We start from the raw sequence: 20,618 nt of genomic DNA, 5'->3' as shown, positions 1-20,618 counted from the left end.
TATTACTCCAGAGAAAATATAAAATAGCACACCGAGAGCTGAAAAAATAGAATATATTAAGTAGCAAAAATATATCATTACATAAAAAGGGCATGCTTTCTCAGCTAGAGTAGATGTATTGATTCAAGGGACGTAATGTTCTCGCTAAGTAATTTGTCTCCCTTACCGCCTGACATCTATCCAAACTGGTCAAAAGAGCTTGTCAACTAAATCACGATGTCTTCAACATTATTTGGGGAATGGTTTCACATTTGAAGAAGCACTAAATCAAAGATGTCTGAGAATCACTGCAAGAAAAGACACGTATGCATGAACTAGAACTGGTCGTAACGCGAAGCAGTTTATTAATAGATGTAGATACATCATCAAACTCAATGGTCAATGAAGCTCAGGCTACACGCCTCTAAGCAATGTGTCACACATTTGGATTGAATACGTTAGCTTAGCCATAGAAGGTTGTTTTTTTTTTGGAGGGGGGGATGAAAGAGAGGGGGATTTATATATCTAAATCACTTAGGCCAGCACAACGACTAATATCAGGTACCCACTGAAGTTTTGAAATTTCAAAAACCCTGTTGTTGTTTTTTTACCAAGATTTGAATCCGAAACCCCTCGGTTGGAAAGTCATGTGCATGACACCCTCATTTACCGTCGTCCATAGAAACGACCTTCAATATTTATCTGCCCTTTAAAGTTTTCATTTAAAAAGACATTGGTTGGGGTTAAAGCAAAATATGGGCAACTCAAAATCACTATAATTTTTTTAAACATATTCTTCTATTGCCTGTGTAACCAATACAAAGATGTATTGCTAGTCTCTGCTGTTAGACCTATTTGGGACAGTCATCTCATTACTAGCGGCATCTAAGTCATCTTATGTGTTTTTACATTTCTATTTAGAGAGGTATGTAATTCCTTTATGCTATCCTGTCATGAAAAAAAATTAGTTTCTCAACAGAGGCGTAGTGAGAGGAGGGCAAGGGGAGCACGATGCCCCGGGCGCCACCCCCAGGGGGGCGCCACACGCAGAAAGGCGCCAAAAAAAAATTATTGTAGGTATTTTTGTTAGGTAATACATTCAAAATTTTTTTATTACTATTATTAAATAGTTTTTATTTATAAGTCTTTATTTCTATGTGATGTTCATAGAAAATAGGAAGGGGAGGGGGGGGGCGCCAATAATTTTTTCCCCAGGCGCATGTTTCGCCCATTACGCCTTTGTTTCTCACTCCCCTGGTTGGTCATTGGTGATGTCAGGCAAGTTTCCGGTCTAAATTGGACGATGTCTGGGGTCACGCTGGGCTGCCTTAATCAGTGACCTATCGCTGTTTCTTGGTCTTAGAGCAGGGGTTCTCAACCTGGGAGTCGATTGACGATTAGCCAGGGGTCGCCTTAGACAATTGCAAATATGGTCTGTTATTGTCTATTCTTCTATTGCTCTATGTGTGTGTGTGGGGGGGGGGAGGTGTCGCGGCAGAGGGGGGGGTGTAAAAAGGGGTCGCCGAGCATGAAAGGTTGAGAACCGCTGTCTTAGAGGATGTTAGCATGTGTTCGCTGTGCAGCTGGCATGACTGTGTTACGACATAGGTGCTGGTGTGATAGACATTTTTATGTTGGAACATTAAGACAAATGTACTAGAGTTTTCATTGTGCAGACAGGTTTGGTGACGTCTCAAACCTGTTTAGTAAATGTCTGTTGGATCGCTATAGATGTGGATGAATATAAGAGTATCTATTAGTGGCACAGTTGTTTAGATTACTAAACGAGATTAAATATAACATGAACTTTCCTGTGTTATTGGCTTAAAGCTAGAACGCACCATTTAATCTATGCTCTGAAAGTCAACAAATTAACATAAAGAATATTGATACCTGCTTTGTCAAAGTAAATGGTGGAACAAGGTCAAGTTCAGAAACCACAAATCACAATCGATATAGTTTTAGCTCTGCCTGGTCGAGTGATATGCGCTCTGGGCTGTCGTTCGTCTTGATGGTCCCGGGTTCGATGCCAGGCCCGCTGCCATACCTCGTCGTTCTGCGGGAGATTTAGGCTAGGTTGTAATTATCTACAAATCAAATCGGAAGATACAGTGAAAACATTTTACTTAACAACAAGTGTTGCCGGCACTTGTAAAGTAATTCTTGAATATTCCACTTTATTTTTTGTTTATTCTGTAATACAGTTTTTAGTGACATTAAAGTAGGTAAACAAAGCGAATGAAAAGATTTTGTCGAGTTTCTTTAACTATTAGTATTACGTTGAAAAAGTAAGAGGGAGCGTTTTATATATGCTTTTGTAAATAGATCTAGTCCTTATATTTGAAGTAAAAAAAACAACAAATAACATTTGAAATATCTCGAGAGTAGGCCTATAGGTCATTGGTTAACATGCATGACTAAATGCATGACGCGTAGGACGTAATCGTCTTCTTTTTTGAAGTATCGTCTGTATCATATAAGATAAGAAGATATACCAAATCTTCTAAATCTATATAAAATTATAGAATAGGAATTATAGGAATATTAGTTACAGATATAGAAATGATTGTACTTCCATATTTAGCAACAATTGGCAGAAATTATTTATTGTGACTATCGCCTAGGGAAAAACACATAGTTTAAACATGGATTGATTTGCTAGTATCATGGGCGTAGCCAGGATTTTTTTTCGGGGGGGGGGGGGGTTTGGGGGGGGGGAATGTTTTCTCCCCCCCGACCCCCCCCCCCTCCCGTGAAAATTATTTTTTATATGTATTTATGTGTGTGTGCCTACATAATCCTTATTACATTCTGACCCGTCATTAATTCGGAAGACGATTAATGTGTCCTAGAATAGGTTCTTCAATGAGTTAGTGGAAAAATTGTAGATTTCCCGCCACCAATAGCAATGGGGTCTGGGGGAGCGCTAGGAGCTAGGAGCTCCCCCAGCGCGGGGCGAAGCCCCGCCGCCAGGCAATATTTCTGGTATTGAAAGCCAACAAAATGCATATTCTGAGGTATATACACTGCATTTTCCTGCTATTAAAAATTTTTATTTTAAAAACCTAATGTGCTATTCTTACTGACTTAGACCCTCCCACGCCGTTCGGCGCATTTGTCGTCAAGCTGTTTCCATAAAAATCTGGGAAGCCTCTTCCCACCTGCCATGAGGACCTCCGTGAATGAGTGGCGTCAATTTGTACTAGGATATCATTGCAACTCTTCTTATGCGTAATTCATTTTGTCAGAGAACAAGTCCCGCAAACCTCATGCGTCGCTCTCTTACAATCTAACTAAGGGGTCGACTACCAGTTCGGCATAGGATTTCCTTGATTTAGACCCGATCTCTATAACTGACTCTGACTCCTAAAATCTGTCTTAGCCATCTTTGTTGAGCCACATTTAGTGTTTTTCAATTTCGGCAGATGACTATTCACTGCAGTTTATTAATGGAGCCCTGTCACTGGTAAAAATGTGTAACCTCTCTTGAATACGCTCTTGGAATTAAGTGACTGTAGTTTGATTTAGATTTTATATCGAAAAGAGAAGTTTTATCCTCAAAATAATCTGTTGGGGGTTTTCCATCTCAAAATGCTCTGTAGGGGGATTTTAAACTCAAAACCATCTGGAGGGTTTTTAAACTTAAAAAAAAAGCCATCTGTAGAAGAGGGGTTTAAACTCAAAACCCCCGATTGGATTGGCTACGCTCAAATACTTTTAGAGTGTAATTTGCTTTTTTTTTTTATATTGAAGAGGTATTTTTAACATCAAACCGATCTGAATGGGGGTTTAAACTCAAAACCCTTTTTGGCAACGCTCATAGCATTTTGAGTGCGTAATTTGCTTTTATTTATATTGAAGAGGTACTTTTTAGCTTCAAACTCCACTGGAGGGGAGTTTAAACTAAAAAACCCTTTGACTACACTCATAACATTTTGAGTGTATAATTTGCTTTGTTTTCAATATTAAAGAGGTATTTTTTACCTTCAAACCCCGCTGAAGTGGGATTTAAACTCAAAACTGAGTCAAAACCCATTTAGCTACGCTCATAACATTTTGAGTGCGTAATTAGTTTTTTTTATGTTGAAGAGGGGGTTTATCGTAAATTTTAGAGGGGGTTTTAAAATCAAAATCTTTCTTAACTGTGCTCTTGGAATTAGGGGATTTTCCTTTGCATTTTTTTTTGTTTTGTTTTATAGAAGAGGGGGAGTTAACTGCAAAAACCCCAGGTCGGGGGTTTAACACTCAAAACCCCTGGTAGGGGGTTTTAAACTCAAAACCCCTGGTAGGGTTTTTTAAACTCGAACCCCTCTGGTAGGGGTTTTAAACTCGAAGCCCCCCCTGGAAGGGGTTTTTAAAACTCGAACCCCCTTTATAGGGGGTTTTAAACTCAAAACCCCCTGGTAGGGGGTTTTAAACTCAAAACCCCTTTGGTTGTGCTGGGGCAAGTGATGGTTTAGTATTAAAATCTCACCTAAAATAAACAAAATCAAAGCAAAAAATCAATCACTAAATTCCGATTCCCCCGCCCCCGGGGGGGGATTTCATTTCGGGTGGGGGGGTTGAACCCCAAACACCCCCTCCTTGCTACGCCCATGGCTGGTATGGAGTCTTTTGTTACCTACCCATGATTCCTCTCTGAGTTTTCTTTGTCTTGACCTTTCACCTGGTTGTTTGTGCTCAATCGCACATGCCCACGCCAACTACCCCATTACTTATTTTTGTATGAATTGTAAAAGATTTGTCTAGTAATAGTACGTTTATATTTAGGTTGATTATCGGAGATAAAGGGACTATTTAGTTTGTCTGAAACCACCAATCACAATCAAAATAGAACATTTGGCAACAAGGCCCATTGAATGCCAGGCTTTGCTGTTTCTTTATAAAATGTGGGCCGGATCGCACTCCATCTCGGGTAGGTCATGGTTTAAGGGGTAGTTCTGAGTCCTGACATTTCCACATTGTACATCTGACGTCAATCTAAATTAGACTAAAGAGAACCCAGATTTAGATTTAGATCTTCATCTATCCCTTAGTCTGTTGAACCGTTCTATATGACTCGAAAACTAACGGAACAACCTATTATCGATAAATAGGCTTCTAGACCTTTTGGCAAGAAAAATCGAATGTAATATGTTCAAAGGGACGATCTTGCACTATGGCTGTACTGTCTTTAACTTATTGTTGCACTATGGCTGTACTGTCTTTAACTTATTGTTGCACTATGGCTGTACTGTCTTTAACTTATTGTTGCACTATGGCTGTACTGTCTTTAACTTATTGTTGCACTATGGCTGTACTGTCTTTAACTTATTGTTGCACTATGGCTGTACTGTCTTTAACTTATTGTTGCACTATGGCTGTACTGTCTTTAACTTATTGTTGCACTATGGCTGTACTGTCTTTAACTTATTGTTGCACTATGGCTGTACTGTCTTTAACTTATTTTTTTATTTCCTCAAATTTTAGAGACAAACATTTCTGTAAAAGATAATTAAATTTCTTTATATCCTGGACACATGATTTCGTGAAGTACATTAATTCAGTGGTTCTCAACTTTTTTTCTTTGTCCACAAACCCCTATATGAAAAAGCTACATTAATGCATAGTCTATAATCTTAAAATATAGGAAAAAACATTTTGCTGTAGGAGTTTTCATTGAGATGTTAACTACTGTTCAAAATAAAATAACAAATAAATGACTTCAATGATGTTGACTAGATTGTATGAGTGAACTTATGCCCGGCTCAATTTTTGTTATTAGAAACCGCAAATCTCAGCGAGCACAAATTTCAAGTCGGTTTCTTTGATTTGTGATGATGTTTATTTGATTTGTGATGAGGTTTATTTGATTTGTGATGAGGTTTATTTGATTTGTGATGAGGTTTATTTGATTTGTGATGAGGTTTATTTGATTTGTGATGAGGTTTATTTGATTTGTGATGAGGTTTATTTGATTTGTGATGAGGTTTATTTGATTTGTGATGAGGTTTATTTGATTTGTGATGAGGTTTCTTTGATTTTTGATGAGGTTTATTTGATTTGTGATGAGGTTTATTACGGCTATAAATCCAAGTTTTATCAAATAAGAAGACGTATCAGTCAACAACTTCTTTACAATGACCCATAATACAGGATATAAAATAAGAAGACTTATCAGTCAACAACTTCTTTACAATGACCCATAATACAGGATATAAAATTGGAATCAGTTTTTGTAACCAGAATTTGTGGTAGCCTTGTTCCGGCATTGGCTTAAAGTCCTCATTTGTGGATATATTTCGGTAATATATACTTGTATTAGTATGGATTTATATGTGATTGAGATCTGTGTTCCCCTTCGGGCAAAAGGGTTTAATACCCAGTTGGAAATATCCAAGTTAAGAATGTCTTCAAACTTTTGGTTTAGGTCGTCATAGAATAGTACGTAGTACACATATAAAACAGTAGTGCGGGGGGAGGTGATTATTATTAAAATTATCCGATCGTATAAACTTGCTTTTAGGAATAAGCTGTTTTCATTGCATACGATTTTTATCTTTCTGCGACACTTTATGGTATCTTGCTGACCCATATGCCTTCGCGGACCACAGTTTGAGAACTATTGCATTAATTAACATTTAAATTTAACTTTGTTAAACATTCAAAACGTGACTGGGAAAAAAAAAGTGTATTTTTGTTTTCTTCACTCATGTATTGTGATGTGGTCAAGCATTAACTGGGACAGATAAAACTCAGCCATGGGAGATAATAAGCTAATGCGCATTACGATACTCAGCGACAGAACTGATTAGCTGGAACAAACAAATGATAGAGGATGAGGCTAACAGTGCAGATCGCTGGACATTTTAAAATTAACAAAAGTTATTAACGCACGAATGGGGAAACTTATATGTTATTATTTTTTAAGTAAAATATATTTATTTAAATTTATTAAGTCATTAAGTGCGAATATAGAATTCACCTTACTAATGACATTTTTAAAAACTCGTACTATACTGTTCACCACATAAGCATGTGCCACTACTGCAATAGTAACAACAATAAACGAGCAAGTGAAAGTTAATAACTACAGATGTTTCCAAATGGTCGAGGGGGACAGCAGGATTTGGTTTTCATAACAAGTTTCAGTGCAATGCCTTTGACAAGCTCTAAGTGAACAAAGATTTAATGAATAACAGAAGTAATTTAAATACATTGAAATGACATTTATAACTTAAAGCAACAGCAACTACACCTAGAACCCACCAAATATGTCTAGAAGTTGTAATTTACTTAAAATAAAAATATTTCTTTCGCTCTCTCTTTCTCTCTCTGTTGATAAAACAAGTGTAAAGATTTGTATAATTTCGGTAAAGTATAATAATTTAAATATATTAAAAGGAATGTTGTTATTGCCGAGAATAATAAATAACATTTTACCTACTTGCTATTATTTCTCTCGCCCCCCCCTCCCTCTCTGCCTCTCTCTGCCTTGACTAGTTTCCTGCTATTAGTTAAACAGCAATATTCTTTGTGTTTTGAAAAAAAAAGCAACACCAACCCTGATGCTACAGTTTGCGCTACAGAGAGTGCCTGACAGAACTAGTCAGATGAAAGTCATGAAATAAAGAGACAATGCCAACATAAACGGGAACGTTCTCTATCTATTGGAATAGTCTGCACTCAAGAAGTAAGCCGTGAGACTAAGGTTGTCACATTGGGTTGAATGAAGCAGTCATAAAGACGGATTTTGTTTAGAAGCTTACAAAACAATTTTTGTTATCCTTTTTATAAACCTTTTATCAACTCATTTCGTCCGTCCGTCTGTCTGTCTGCCTGTCTGGTACAAATTGTGTACACGTTATTTCTCCCATTTCTTATTGTCGGATCAAGTTGAAACTTTACACAATTATTCATTTTCCCAAACAAAACATGAATCAATAAAAATTAACTAATGAATCTATGAATTAGCGATCATTAATTCATATTGTTTGATATATTGTTTGATATAGAAAAGGGAAATCAATCTCACAAATTGGATACATAGCTGTAAATGTGCAGTTCTTTTTTTTTCCTTATAAAGGCCTTTTTTTTTCATCAAGTGTTTTTATATTTTGCTACTTATTTATTTTTTTAGATGACTGTCCTTGTGAGACATAATACAGTTCAAATTTAAAGATAAACAAGTCTAATTAGTTTAAATAGATGTGGATGTTATGTATTTGATACTCTGTTGTTATTTCACAATCCATTCGTGTAAATAACATTTTATCAAGCGGCTTGAGAAACAAGAGATCAGTGTGTACTGCGACGCTGAAGTTGGGTGGTGAAGACAATTCTCTATTTCTAGCCACTCAACATCCAAGTGTAGCCGGGGGATGAACTGATGAAGACATTCAACAAAATCATCTTGAAAGAATTATATAACGTTCTCAAAATAATAATCATAGATTTAATGAGCGCGCGAGGACACAGACACACACACATACACAAACCTAATTTGTAAATAATCTTCAATAAGAAACAGAAATAAATTCAATATCTAGCTATACAATCTTACGTTTTACTTTCAACTATTTTTAGATCTTCTGTACATTTGACAATAAAAAGAAATGTAAACAAGTAATTGAAACCACTTTGACACGTTTAATTATATGACACTAAGGTTTGGAACCCACTCCCCATTGGTCTCAGGCAGGCAACATGCTATACTACATTCAAGAAAAATCTATTTTTAAAGCTTTTGAAGATTAATTTGTCATTTTAGCCCTCGTGTTTATGTTTGTAATATTGGGCCTACATCATGTTTGTTTAACTGCGCTCTATAAATAAAATTATTATTACTATTATTATTATTATGTTAGAAATGAACGAGTAGTCATTCTCTGGCGCTGCTAGGGTCGAGTTTCGCTAAAGAGAAACAAAATTCATCGTGGTCTCTTTAACAGTTTCCACTGAGGAATTATCTGGTGATGTGGCAGGTCTGCAGCATTATTATTATTATTATTACTATTATTAATATTATTATTATTATTATCATTATCATTTATATGTGAATTGATATAGTCATACTATTTATATATATATATAGATCCAGACTTGGTGCGGACGTTCAGAACGTCATTTTATTTATTGAACTCTTTAATGAAGACATTCGGGAATACCCGCTGACGTACGTGTGTACAAGATGTAGAGAAGGTCGAGATCTCCAGACCAAATTTAATACTAAAGAAATATTTCAAAAATCATAACGTTGAAACCAGAGTTTTCCCTGTGTGGCCTATTAGCTAGAATTTGTTTTCAAAAAAATACTGTCAAATTTCTAGGAACATCTTTCTGAGATCCGTGTCTGAGATCCGTTTCTGAAATACGTGTCTGAGATCTGTGTCTGAGATCCGTTTCTGAGATCCGTGTCTGAGATCCGTGTCTGAGATCCGTTTCTGAAATACGTGTCTGAGATCTGTGTCTGAGATCCGTGTCTGAGATCTGTGTCTGAGATCTGTGTCTGAGATCTGTGTCTGAGATCTGTGTCTGAGATCTGTGTCTGAGATCTGTGTCTGAGATCTGTGTCTGAGATCCGTGTCTGAGATCTGTGTCTGAGATCTGTGTCTGAGATCTGTGTCTGAGATCTGTGTCTGAGATCTGTGTCTGAGATCTGTGTCTGAAATCCGTTTCTGAGATCCGTTTCTGAGATCTGTGTCTGAGATCTGTGTCTGAGATCCGTGTCTGAGATCCGATTCTGAAATACGTGTCTGAGATCTGTGTCTGAGATCCGTGTCTGAGATCTGTGTCTGAGATCTGTGTCTGAGATCCGTGTCTGAGATCCGTGTCTGAGATCCGTGTCTGAGATCCGTGTCTGAGATCCGTTTCTGAAATACGTGTCTGAGATCTGTGTCTGAGATCTGTGTCTGAGATCTGTGTCTGAGATCTGTGTCTGAGATCTGTGTCTGAGATCCGTTTCTGAGATCCGTGTCTGAGATCCGTGTCTGAGATCCGTTTCTGAAATACGTGTCTGAGATCTGTGTCTGAGATCCGTGTCTGAGATCTGTGTCTGAGATCTGTGTCTGAGATCTGTGTCTGAGATCTGTGTATGAGATCTGTGTCTGAGATCCGTGTCTGAGATCTGTGTCTGAGATCTGTGTCTGAGATCTGTGTCTGAGATCTGTGTCTGAGATCTGTGTCTGAGATCCGTTTCTGAGATCCGTGTCTGAGATCTGTGTCTGAGATCTGTGTCTGAGATCCGTGTCTGAGATCCGTTTCTGAAATACGTGTCTGAGATCTGTGTCTGAGATCCGTGTCTGAGATCTGTGTCTGAGATCTGTGTCTGAGATCTGTGTCTGAGATCTGTGTCTGAGATCTGTGTCTGAGATCTGTGTCTGAGATCTGTGTCTGAGATCCGTGTCTGAGATCCGTGTCTGAGATCTGTGTCTGAGATCCGTGTCTGAGATCCGTGTCTGAGATCTGTGTCTGAGATCTGTGTCTGAGATCCGTGTCTGAGATCTGTGTCTGAGATCTGTATCTGAGATCCGTGTCTGAGATCTGTATCTGAGATCTGTATCTGAGATCTGTGTCTGAGATCTGTGTCTGAGATCTGTGTCTGAGATCCGTGTCTGAGATCTGTGTCTGAGATCTGTGTCTGAGATCTGTGTCTGAGATCTGTGTCTGAGATCTGTGTCCACCCAGGTTCCAGGTTTTGCAGATGAAGAATTTTCCAGCGGAGAAAAATGAATTTAACAAGTAAAGACTTCGAGTTGAGCTGTACAATGCAAACCTTAGTTCTTAGGGCCTTATATAAATACATTAACTGAGTACATAATACATATATATAATTATAGGCCTACTGAATGTAAGTATTATCTAGCCATCATTTCTTGTAAATTAAATATATAAGGCCTATATGTCTAAGCCACAGACCTGTATATATATATATATATATATATATATATATTGCCATCTTCTGGACATCAGCTATAAAAAGGATACCCTGAAATATGTGCATAGAGATAAATGTTTGTCCACATTTGATCCACGCAGTGTCCACCCTTGTAATTCTCAATATATATGCACAACAAAACTAGAAACCTGGCAGAAAAAAGGAAACATTATTCCTGGACATCAACTCAGTTGATTCCTTGATGACAAGATCAAGTAATAGCTCCAGCAGGTTCCGTGCGTGTTTAGATCTGTACGGACGGACACATGCTCCTGTAAGTCTGCCAAAGTGAGAAAAACATAGATCTCAAACTTTATACATTTACCAAGCGATACAAAACGTTGACACCCTAACTTACACTTGACCTATACGTTAACATTGGATTTTAGAAGTGAACACTTATTGATAATCTCGAATATAATGTAAATGATGTAATTTTAATTTTTGTGTGCATGATATTTGGAATCTGTTTGGTAGGCTAAGTTTAGCACTCATTCTATAAGTAGCCGACTTCTGTTTGGTAGGCTAAGTTTAGCACTCATTCTATAAGTAGCCGACTTCTGTTTGGTTGGCTAAGTTTAGCACTCATTCTATAAGTAGCCGACTTCTGTTTGGTAGGCTAAGTTTAGCACTCATTCTATAAGTAGCCGACTTCTGTTTGGTAGGCTAAGTTTAGCACTCATTCTATAAGTAGCCGACTTCTGTTTGGTAGGCTAAGTTTAGCACTCATTCTATACGTAGCCGACTTCTGTTTGGTAGGCTAAGTTTAGCACTCATTCTATAAGTAGCCGACTTCTGTTTGGTAGGCTAAGTTTAGCACTCATTCTATACGTAGCCGACTTCTGTTTGGTAGGCTAAGTTTAGCACTCATTCTATAAGTAGCCGACTTCTGTTTGGTAGGCTAAGTTTAGCACTCATTCTATAAGTAGCCGACTTCTGTTTGGTAGGCTATGTTTAGCACTCGTTCTATAAGTAGCCGACTTCTGTTTGGTTGGCTAAGTTTAGCACTCATTCTATAAGTAGCCGACTTCTGTTTGGTAGGCTAAGTTTAGCACTCATTCTATAAGTAGCCGACTTCTGTTTGGTAGGCTAAGTTTAGCACTCATTCTATAAGTAGCCGACTTCTGTTTGGTAGGCTAAGTTTAGCACTCATTCTATAAGTAGCCGACTTCTGTTTGGTAGGCTAAGTTTAGCACTCATTCTATAAGTAGCCGACTTCTGTTTGGTAGGCTAAGTTTAGCACTCATTTTATAAGTAGCCGACTTCTGTTTGGTAGGCTAAGTTTAGCACTCATTCTATAAGTAGCCGACTTCTGTTTGGTAGGCTAAGTTTAGCACTCATTCTATAAGTAGCCGACTTTTGTTTGGTAGGCTAAGTTTAGCACTCGTTCTATAAGTAGCCGACTTCTGTTTGGTAGGCTAAGTTTAGCACTCATTCTATAAGTAGCCGACTTTTGTTTGGTAGGCTAAGTTTAGCACTCGTTCTATAAGTAGCCGACTTCTGTTTGGTAGGCTAAGTTTAGCACTCATTCTATAAGTAGCCGACTTCTGTTTGGTAGGCTAAGTTTAGCACTCATTCTATAAGTAGCCGACTTCTGTTTGGTAGGCTAAGTTTAGCACTCATTCTATAAGTAGCCGACTTCTGTTTAGTAGGCTAAGTTTAGCACTCATTGTATAAGTAGCCGACTTCTGTTTGGTTGGCTAAGTTTAGCACTCATTCTATAAGTAGCCGACTTCTGTTTGGGATCAAAGTTTCTCAATCTAGGTCAAGCTGGGAGTCGGTACTTGCAGGACAAACAATGTTTTAGTAACCTAAGTCAACTCCTTAAGAGAAAAAAAAACCTATTCCTTTGAGCGTGTGTGTGTATTAGACAGATAGACAGAAAGAAAGAGAGAGAGAGAGAGAGTATCTTGGAAAGAAAATGTTTATTCAAGATTTAGAATCATTGGGTATCAACAATCTCTGGTTTTTACTGTAACCATGTGTATCTAAACTAAGACCTGCGGGGTAATAACAGCTAACCCATGTTCTTTCCCCCTTCCCAGATTACTACTGACCGACTTTCCCCCTCTACATTTACTAAATTGGTGTTCTAAAATAAATGCACGTGGGTATTTTTCTCTTTCATTTTAGAGGCCACCGAAAGGGGAAAAGCCGATAAGAGCTTTGTACGGTCCGTCTGTCCGTCTGTCTGTCCCGTTTAGAAACTAGAAAAAATATTGAAAATACAATATCATGGTATTTAAGATATTACAATGTTCTAATGCAGCGGCCGCTTAATTTGTTTTTTAATACAAACCATTTACTTTTTGAAATTTATTATGAATGCAGTTTTTTTTTCCATAAAAATACACCAATTTTACAACTATTTACAATTAAAAATATAAAAAAACAGGAGAGACAACAATGGCATCATGTATGTCATAAAAATATATGTTAAACTTTTTTTTTTGAAAAATAATATTTAAAAAATTGATTACTAATGATTAATTGGATTGTGTTTAGTGTGGCAAAATATGCAGGTCGCGACTGGGTTTAAGTGGTAATGTAGAAAATGCACTCATCTTTAATCTTCGGAATTGAAAATGACCTATGACCTATTACCTTTAATCTATCTGAAGAAGAAAAATAATAAGTGTATTAGCTTTGATTATAGGAGAAAGGAAGACTTGACTAGTTTGTATTATAAGAGGAATAAAGACTTGACTACGTGGCCATTATTGTTATATTGAATTAAGTTGACCTACTTGTTCTGGTCCTGGTTCCTCTCCTACTCTCTGAATGTTATTGACAACAACAATAACAAAACTGTTCTCTTATTACTACACTAACAATTTGATTACTCTAATTATCGCAAATATCTCAGTAATCATGTTGATGTGTCAATTTACCAGAGTTTTGATTTTTTATAAATCAGTTCAGAAAATTTGTTTACCTTGCCAACTGCCGAGCAATAGTTTCACCAGACATAGGTAGATGCGCTGCTAGGAAAAAAAGAAAATGAAACAACAAAGCATTTTGCCATTACCTCAATTTCTGTTTTGTATTTGCAAATGAAGACAATGAGGGCTCCACTAGGAGAACTGGATGACTCCGCTCAAATGAAGACAATGAGGGCTCCACTAGGAGAACTGGATGACTCCGCTCAAATGAAGACAATGAGGGCTCCACTAGGAGAACTGGATGACTCCGCTCCAATGAAGACAATGAGGGCTCCACTAGGAGAACTGGATGACTCCGCTCCAATGAAGACAATGAGGGCTCCACTAGGAGAACTGGATGACTCCGCTCCAATGAAGACAATGAGGGCTCCACTAGGAGAACTGGATGACTCCGCTCAAATGAAGACAATGAGGGCTCCACTAGGAGAACTGGATGACTCCGCTCAAATGAAGACAATGAGGGCTCCACTAGGAGAACTGGATGACTCCGCTCAAATGAAGACAATGAGGGCTCCACTAGGAGAACTTGATGACTCCGCTCCAATGAAGACAATGAGGGCTCCACTAGGAGAACTGGATGACTCCGCTCCAATGAAGACAATGAGGGCTCCACTAGGAGAACTGGATGACTCCGCTCAAATGAAGACAATGAGGGCTCCACTAGGAGAACTGGATGACTCCGCTCAAATGAAGACAATGAGGGCTCCATTAGGAGAACTGGATGACTCCGCTCAAATGAAGACAATGAGGGCTCCACTAGGAGAACTGGATGACTCCGCTCCAATGAAGACAATGAGGGCTCCACTAGGAGAACTGGATGACTCGGCTCAAATGAAGACAATGAGGGCTCCACTAGGAGAACTGGATGACTCCGCTCCAATGAAGACAATGAGGGCTCCACTAGGAGAACTGGATGACTCCGCTCCAATGAAGACAATGAGGGCTCCACTAGGAGAACTGGATGACTCCGCTCCAATGAAGACAATGAGGGCTCCACTAGGAGAACTGGATGACTCCGCTCCAATGAAGACAATGAGGGCTCCACTAGGAGAACTGGATGACTCCGCTCCAATGAAGACAATGAGGGCTCCACTAGGAGAACTGGATGACTCCGCTCAAATGAAGACAATGAGGGCTCCACTAGGAGAACTGGATGACTCCGCTCAAATGAAGACAATGAGGGCTCCACTAGGAGAACTGGATGACTCCGCTCCAATGAAGACAATGAGGGCTCCACTAGGAGAACTGGATGACTCCGCTCAAATGTATTTTTGAAGTATTTGTGTCAACACAGGATTGCATTTGAACTTGTTTTTAAATGCCAACGATCCTCTCTAGACAAACTCATTTCCTCAAAGCCATCTTTCTAATCAGATTGTCTGGTGTCTGGAAGTAAATACCATTTCACTAAAACACTAATAACGCTTTCTAGCTGTATCCCTGTAAGATCTTTAACTTACAAGTTTGACGAGTTCACCTTGACCTGTCAATTATCGCCTAGTCAAAGTCATTAGTTTAACGACCATGCCAACAGGACCGGGAAGAGGGATGACCCTGAGGACTAGCTCGGGTTTTAATTTGTCTCGTCTCATCTACGCTTCTCTCTCTCTCTCTCTCTCTCTGTCTCTCTCTCTCTCTCTCGCTCATTCTCTTTCTATTTCTCTACAATACAATGTGAGAATGTTAATTGCTATAGCGGTTTTATTATGGTAAGCTACATAGACGTAGGAGAACTAGCTAGTTGTTCTATAGATTACATTTCACAGACTTAATGAATGAAATATCAAAAGCTATTTGTTGTAGATTTATTATACCTAATTGTTATAGATTACACACGAAGGCGCGGTGGCTGAGCGGTAAAGCGTTTGGCTTCAGAACCGGGAATCCCGGTTTCGAATCCTGGTGAAGACTGGGATTTTTAATTTCGTGATCTTTGGGCGCCTCTGAGTCCACCCAGCTCTAATGGGTACCTGACATTAGTTGGGAAAAAAGTAAAGGCGGTTGGTCGTTGTGCTGGCCACATGACACCCTCGTTAACCGTAGGCCTTTGAAACAGATGACCTTTACATCATCTGCCCTATAGATCACAAGATCTGAAAGGGGAACTTAACTTTTTTACCTAACACTTGAGATAATTAGGGATTTAAATAGTGCATCTAGTTATAGATTAAACCTGAAAACCAAGGGGTTTTATTGTGTGTTATTTTCTTCTTCACGGTAACATTAGTAGGTTTGACTAATTATAAACTGCTTTAAAGTTTGATTAAAATAGATAAATAATGGTTTAACGTAATATAATCCTATTCTATTATAGGTTTTGAAGTGATATGCTCTTTACCAATGATTCAACGGTTATATAATCAATGGAGATTTTCTACATCTACAACAATCAGGCTATAATAACAACAACAATAATAATAATAAGCAACAACAATAACAACAAGAAAAAACAACAACAAGCAACATTAGCAACACGCAACAACAACAAGCAGCAACAACAAGCAACAACAACAAGCAGCAACAACACCAGCAAGCAACAACAAGCAACATTAACAACACGCAGCAACAACAACAACAAAAAGCAGCAACAAAAACAACAAAAAGCAAGTACCACCAACAACAAGCATAAACAACAACAACAACAAGCAAGCACCAAGAACAACAAGCAACAGCAACAACAAGCAACAACAACAAGCAACAACAACAACAAGCAACAGCAACAACAAGCAACAGCAACAAGCAACAACAACAACAAGCAACACAAACAATAACAACAATAAAAACAAGCAACAACAACACAATAAAAAAAAAAACAACAATAACAATAATTATAATAATCCATTGTTTTTGATACCGAAGATCAATGATGAGTTCAGATTTCACTAGACTACGCAAAGCCTACTGCGACCTACATATTTTGTCATATGTTATGAAGACAAAGCTGCAGACGACCGTGTCACAATTTAACTTTTCTTTTTCGTCTTCTGCGCCTTCCTTTTGATAATGTGTTTTTTTACATGAATTTATATTTTTTATATGTTACCTGTAACAAAGTTACAATGGCATTTTTCGCTTTGAAACGTAGGCACAATTTAAAAATTAACTACCCTTTTTAATGATATTGTGCTTTATAGAAGTGTTGTGGTGCTTTTGTCTTTGATGCATCCACATGAGAATGGATCAACTGGCATATTCTCTATCAATTTAGTCAACATTTCTCTTGCAGTTTTATTGTCACACAATTTGATATTTTATTGGTTAAGATTTTAAAAAATCTTTAAAATAGTAACTAGCATTGCTCACCCGCTTCGCCCGTTAATTTTATCCCTGGCTTTATAAATTGTTTGTTTTTCTTTTTGGGGTGGGGGGGCGAAATCTTTCAGCTACACATTTTTTAGTTTACACTTCCAGTAAAACGTCCAGCATTTTTAACGCTCTCCCAAACATACTTTTGGCCCGCGAACTTAAGTATGAACTACTTTCAATACACGAACAAAAACTTTTGTCCAGGAAAGTCTAGTATCTCACATCCAGACAACTTTAAAAAACCTGTTCATCCATGACGATCCTGGATTTATCAGTTATACATAGAAACAATTCATTGACCGAAACTCATTTCTTTATTACAATCTGCCCATCGTAATTCTCTTCCACAGATTATTTTTTACCAGTAACTCCAATTTTGTAAGGAAACAACAGAAAAACACTTTTGGTTCGTGAATTCTAGTATCACTTATCCTACTTCTCATAAAGCAAAAAAAAAAAATGTTTCTTAACCAATCTCTGATGATTATATCTTTCCGTTTCACTGTTTGATAGTTTCTGGGTTGCTTCTTGGCAGACTCCTCTTTTTTTTGTTTCAGAGTTTTCCTTCTCATAGGTTGGCAGCCAGCCAAAAATTTCTATTTTCTTCTCTCTCTCTCTTTCTGGAACCCACATTTTTCTTAATTTTTTAACCGTGCGCATTGTAATTTGATTTTATTCGGAAAGACCCCCATTAGAACGCCCCCTTCGACAGACATACACATACATTCGAGTAGTTTTTTCTTCCCCTCCCCGCCCAACCTTCCTCCACAACAAAAGATTTTGTCCTATGTACAATTGTATAATATAATAATTTATAATTATAATTATAATAGATAAATAGATAAAATAGATAAAATAGATAAAAGATTTCATATCATATCATCTATCTATCTATCTATCTATCTATCTATCTATCTATCTATCTATCTATCTATCTATTTATCTATCTATCTATCTGACTGTATCATTAACAAGCTGTAGTTTAGTAATTAGTATTTATCTGTATATCCTGTCAACCTGAGAACTTACATTGACAAACTAACCAAACATAGACTATTAACTAACTGACCTAACGTAGACAGAAATTGACAAACTGACCTGACGTGGACTTATCACTAAATGGCAAACTTAGCATTATTAGGGACTTTACCGTGCTACATTGTATTTAAATGTACAAACAATTCTTCCATTTCTATTCCTATAAAGACCTGCTCTGTTTATTTAGATTTAGGAATAATGTGGATACTTTAGAAATGTCTATAACAAAGTGTATATTAACTGACTTTCTGTTTGTGTGTTTATTTTATTTATCGCTTTGAAAAGGCCGCACGGAAAACTCCTCACTGTTAGCTCCCCCCCCCCCCCATACTATAAATATGAAAGTTACGCTAAACAAAAACAATGATAATATTTTCAATCGCACAAATTTATAATTATTAGTCAAGATTACTCTAGATCTATTAAAATTAATTACATGATTGATTAAAAAAAAATGATGCAATTTCCCTCAATGTAAAGTTATTTTTTTAAAGTAATTCTTTGATATATTTCTTGTTTTCGCGTACAAGTTAGATCATTCAAATATGTTCATCCATAATGTCATTTCTGTATCTAGTTATCATCCCTTGGAAATATTTTGGTAGATGGAAAGTGAACTATTGCACCTACCTTGCCCCTTCCCTACCAATCCCCAGTGTCTCTGTAAGAAATTGTTTATCAGCTATTAAGGCAGAAGCAAATTTTACAGCCTTACCAGGTGTATCAATGTTTGAATTTAAAATATAGAACCTTATGTAAGTTCATCGTTTCAAACCACAAAACCAAGAACGCTGCATATGTATTTTAATTTTTTTCTCTTTTTTTTTTAACAGAAATGAAAGTTCTGTGGATGATAATGCTTTTGTGTAGCGCCCTGCTCCACACCCGTGGGCAGCTGTTTAAGATGTGTTTCCTTTGCGCCCCATACACACCCTTCCACGTGTACTTTCACAGATGGCACCAGTGCATGTGCAGATGCATCGCCCACGTCAAAGACTGCACCCTGCTCTCAAGGAAACACTCGATGCACGAAGTTAGGCAGTTCTTCTGGAATGTTGAATAAGTGAAACTCAATTGTATAGACTCTTCATCGTGCTCACAACTTCAAACTCCTCAAAGATTTACTGCTTGCTACATGGTTATATATCTCAAGGCTCTGCTGCTTGCTACATGGTTATAAATCTCAAGGCTCTGCTGCTTGCTACATGGTTATATATCTCAAGGCTCTGCTGCTTGCTACATGGTTATATATCTCAAGGCTCTGCTGCTTGCTACATGGTTATATATCTCAAAGATCTACTGCTTGCTACATGGTTATATATCTCAAAGATCTGCTGCTTGCTACATGGTTATATATCTCAAAGATCTGCTGCTTGCTACATGGTTATATATCTCAAAGATCTGCTACTTGCTACATGGTTATATATCACAAGGCTCTATTTTGTGTCTGCTCAAATTCTTTTTTTTCTCTTGCGTTGAGGGTACTTAAACAGAGGACACATATTTTGATATTGGTCTAGCCAAGGTTAAGTAACATTTTAGTTGTATGTTCTTGTTTGATTGTCAATAATTAAATTTAGTTAACCCTAATGCTTTGTGTGATTTTGATAATAGTTTTGCCAATGTGGTATTTGAGGATAACTTAGTATATATGAAAGAAATGAAAATAAATAAAGCAAGACATGTTATTTCTGAACTTCAATTCTATCAATATCGTATATATAGTTGTTGTTTTAACTTTCCAATATTCTTTGCGAAATAATGCGATTTAAAAATAGCAAACTAAAGAAACACAGTTTTGTATCTGACCACCTCGTCAAGAAACAATGAAGCATTACAAACCATAAATGAGACAAATTGAAAGTGAAAAGCAACAGACAATGTGTACTTAATGAAGATTGTTTCTCCTGGATAATCGACATAGTTACACGTCCAGAGACAACTCCAGAGAATCTGATAACTAAACTCCAAGAGCGTGGTTGTGCATGCCTCTAATGACCTAATTTGAAGGTGTAGTTACGATTGGCTGCACAAGTTAAAAAAACAACAACTTTTCCCTGGCAGGAAGTTGACTCCCTCACGTCTGGACTTCTTGTTTAACTCCCCCCCCCCTTTTTTTAAGCTAGAATTTCTGTTTCATTTTTCTTTATTTTATTCCATTAACTTTTTTTTCCTTCTAGATCCTTTGACAAGGTTGAAGCAGGCTGACTGTTGTAAACATGACTTAGAGGAATGATAGACGGACGAATTGGGTATTGGGAGGATGAAGCGATAATGTATTCTGCATAGAACTAGATCAATCCAATACAAACAATGAACCAAGAAAGGAGTAATAGTACAATGGTTTTGTGTATGTCAGTAAAAGTACAATGGTTTTGTGTATGTCAGTAATAGTACAATGGTTTTGTGTATGTCAGTAATAGTACAATGGTTTTGTG

General features: G+C 37.5%; 1 long non-coding RNA gene across 1 annotated transcript; it reads left to right on the top strand.

Annotated features, from left to right (window-relative positions):
- Positions 1–15,482: 15,482 nt before the first annotated feature.
- On the top strand, positions 15,483–19,868 carry LOC129926803 (uncharacterized). Its single transcript, XR_008778552.1, has 2 exons — positions 15,483–15,545; positions 19,014–19,868. It is a non-coding gene; the product is annotated as an uncharacterized LOC129926803 (long non-coding RNA).
- The last annotated feature ends 750 nt before the right edge of the window (positions 19,869–20,618 follow it).

Source organism: Biomphalaria glabrata, chromosome 1, assembly GCF_947242115.1.
Source record: "Biomphalaria glabrata chromosome 1, xgBioGlab47.1, whole genome shotgun sequence".
NCBI lineage: Eukaryota > Metazoa > Mollusca > Gastropoda > Planorbidae > Biomphalaria > Biomphalaria glabrata.
Note: the sequence above shows the minus strand (reverse complement) of the source record. Positions and strands in the feature narration are given on the sequence as shown.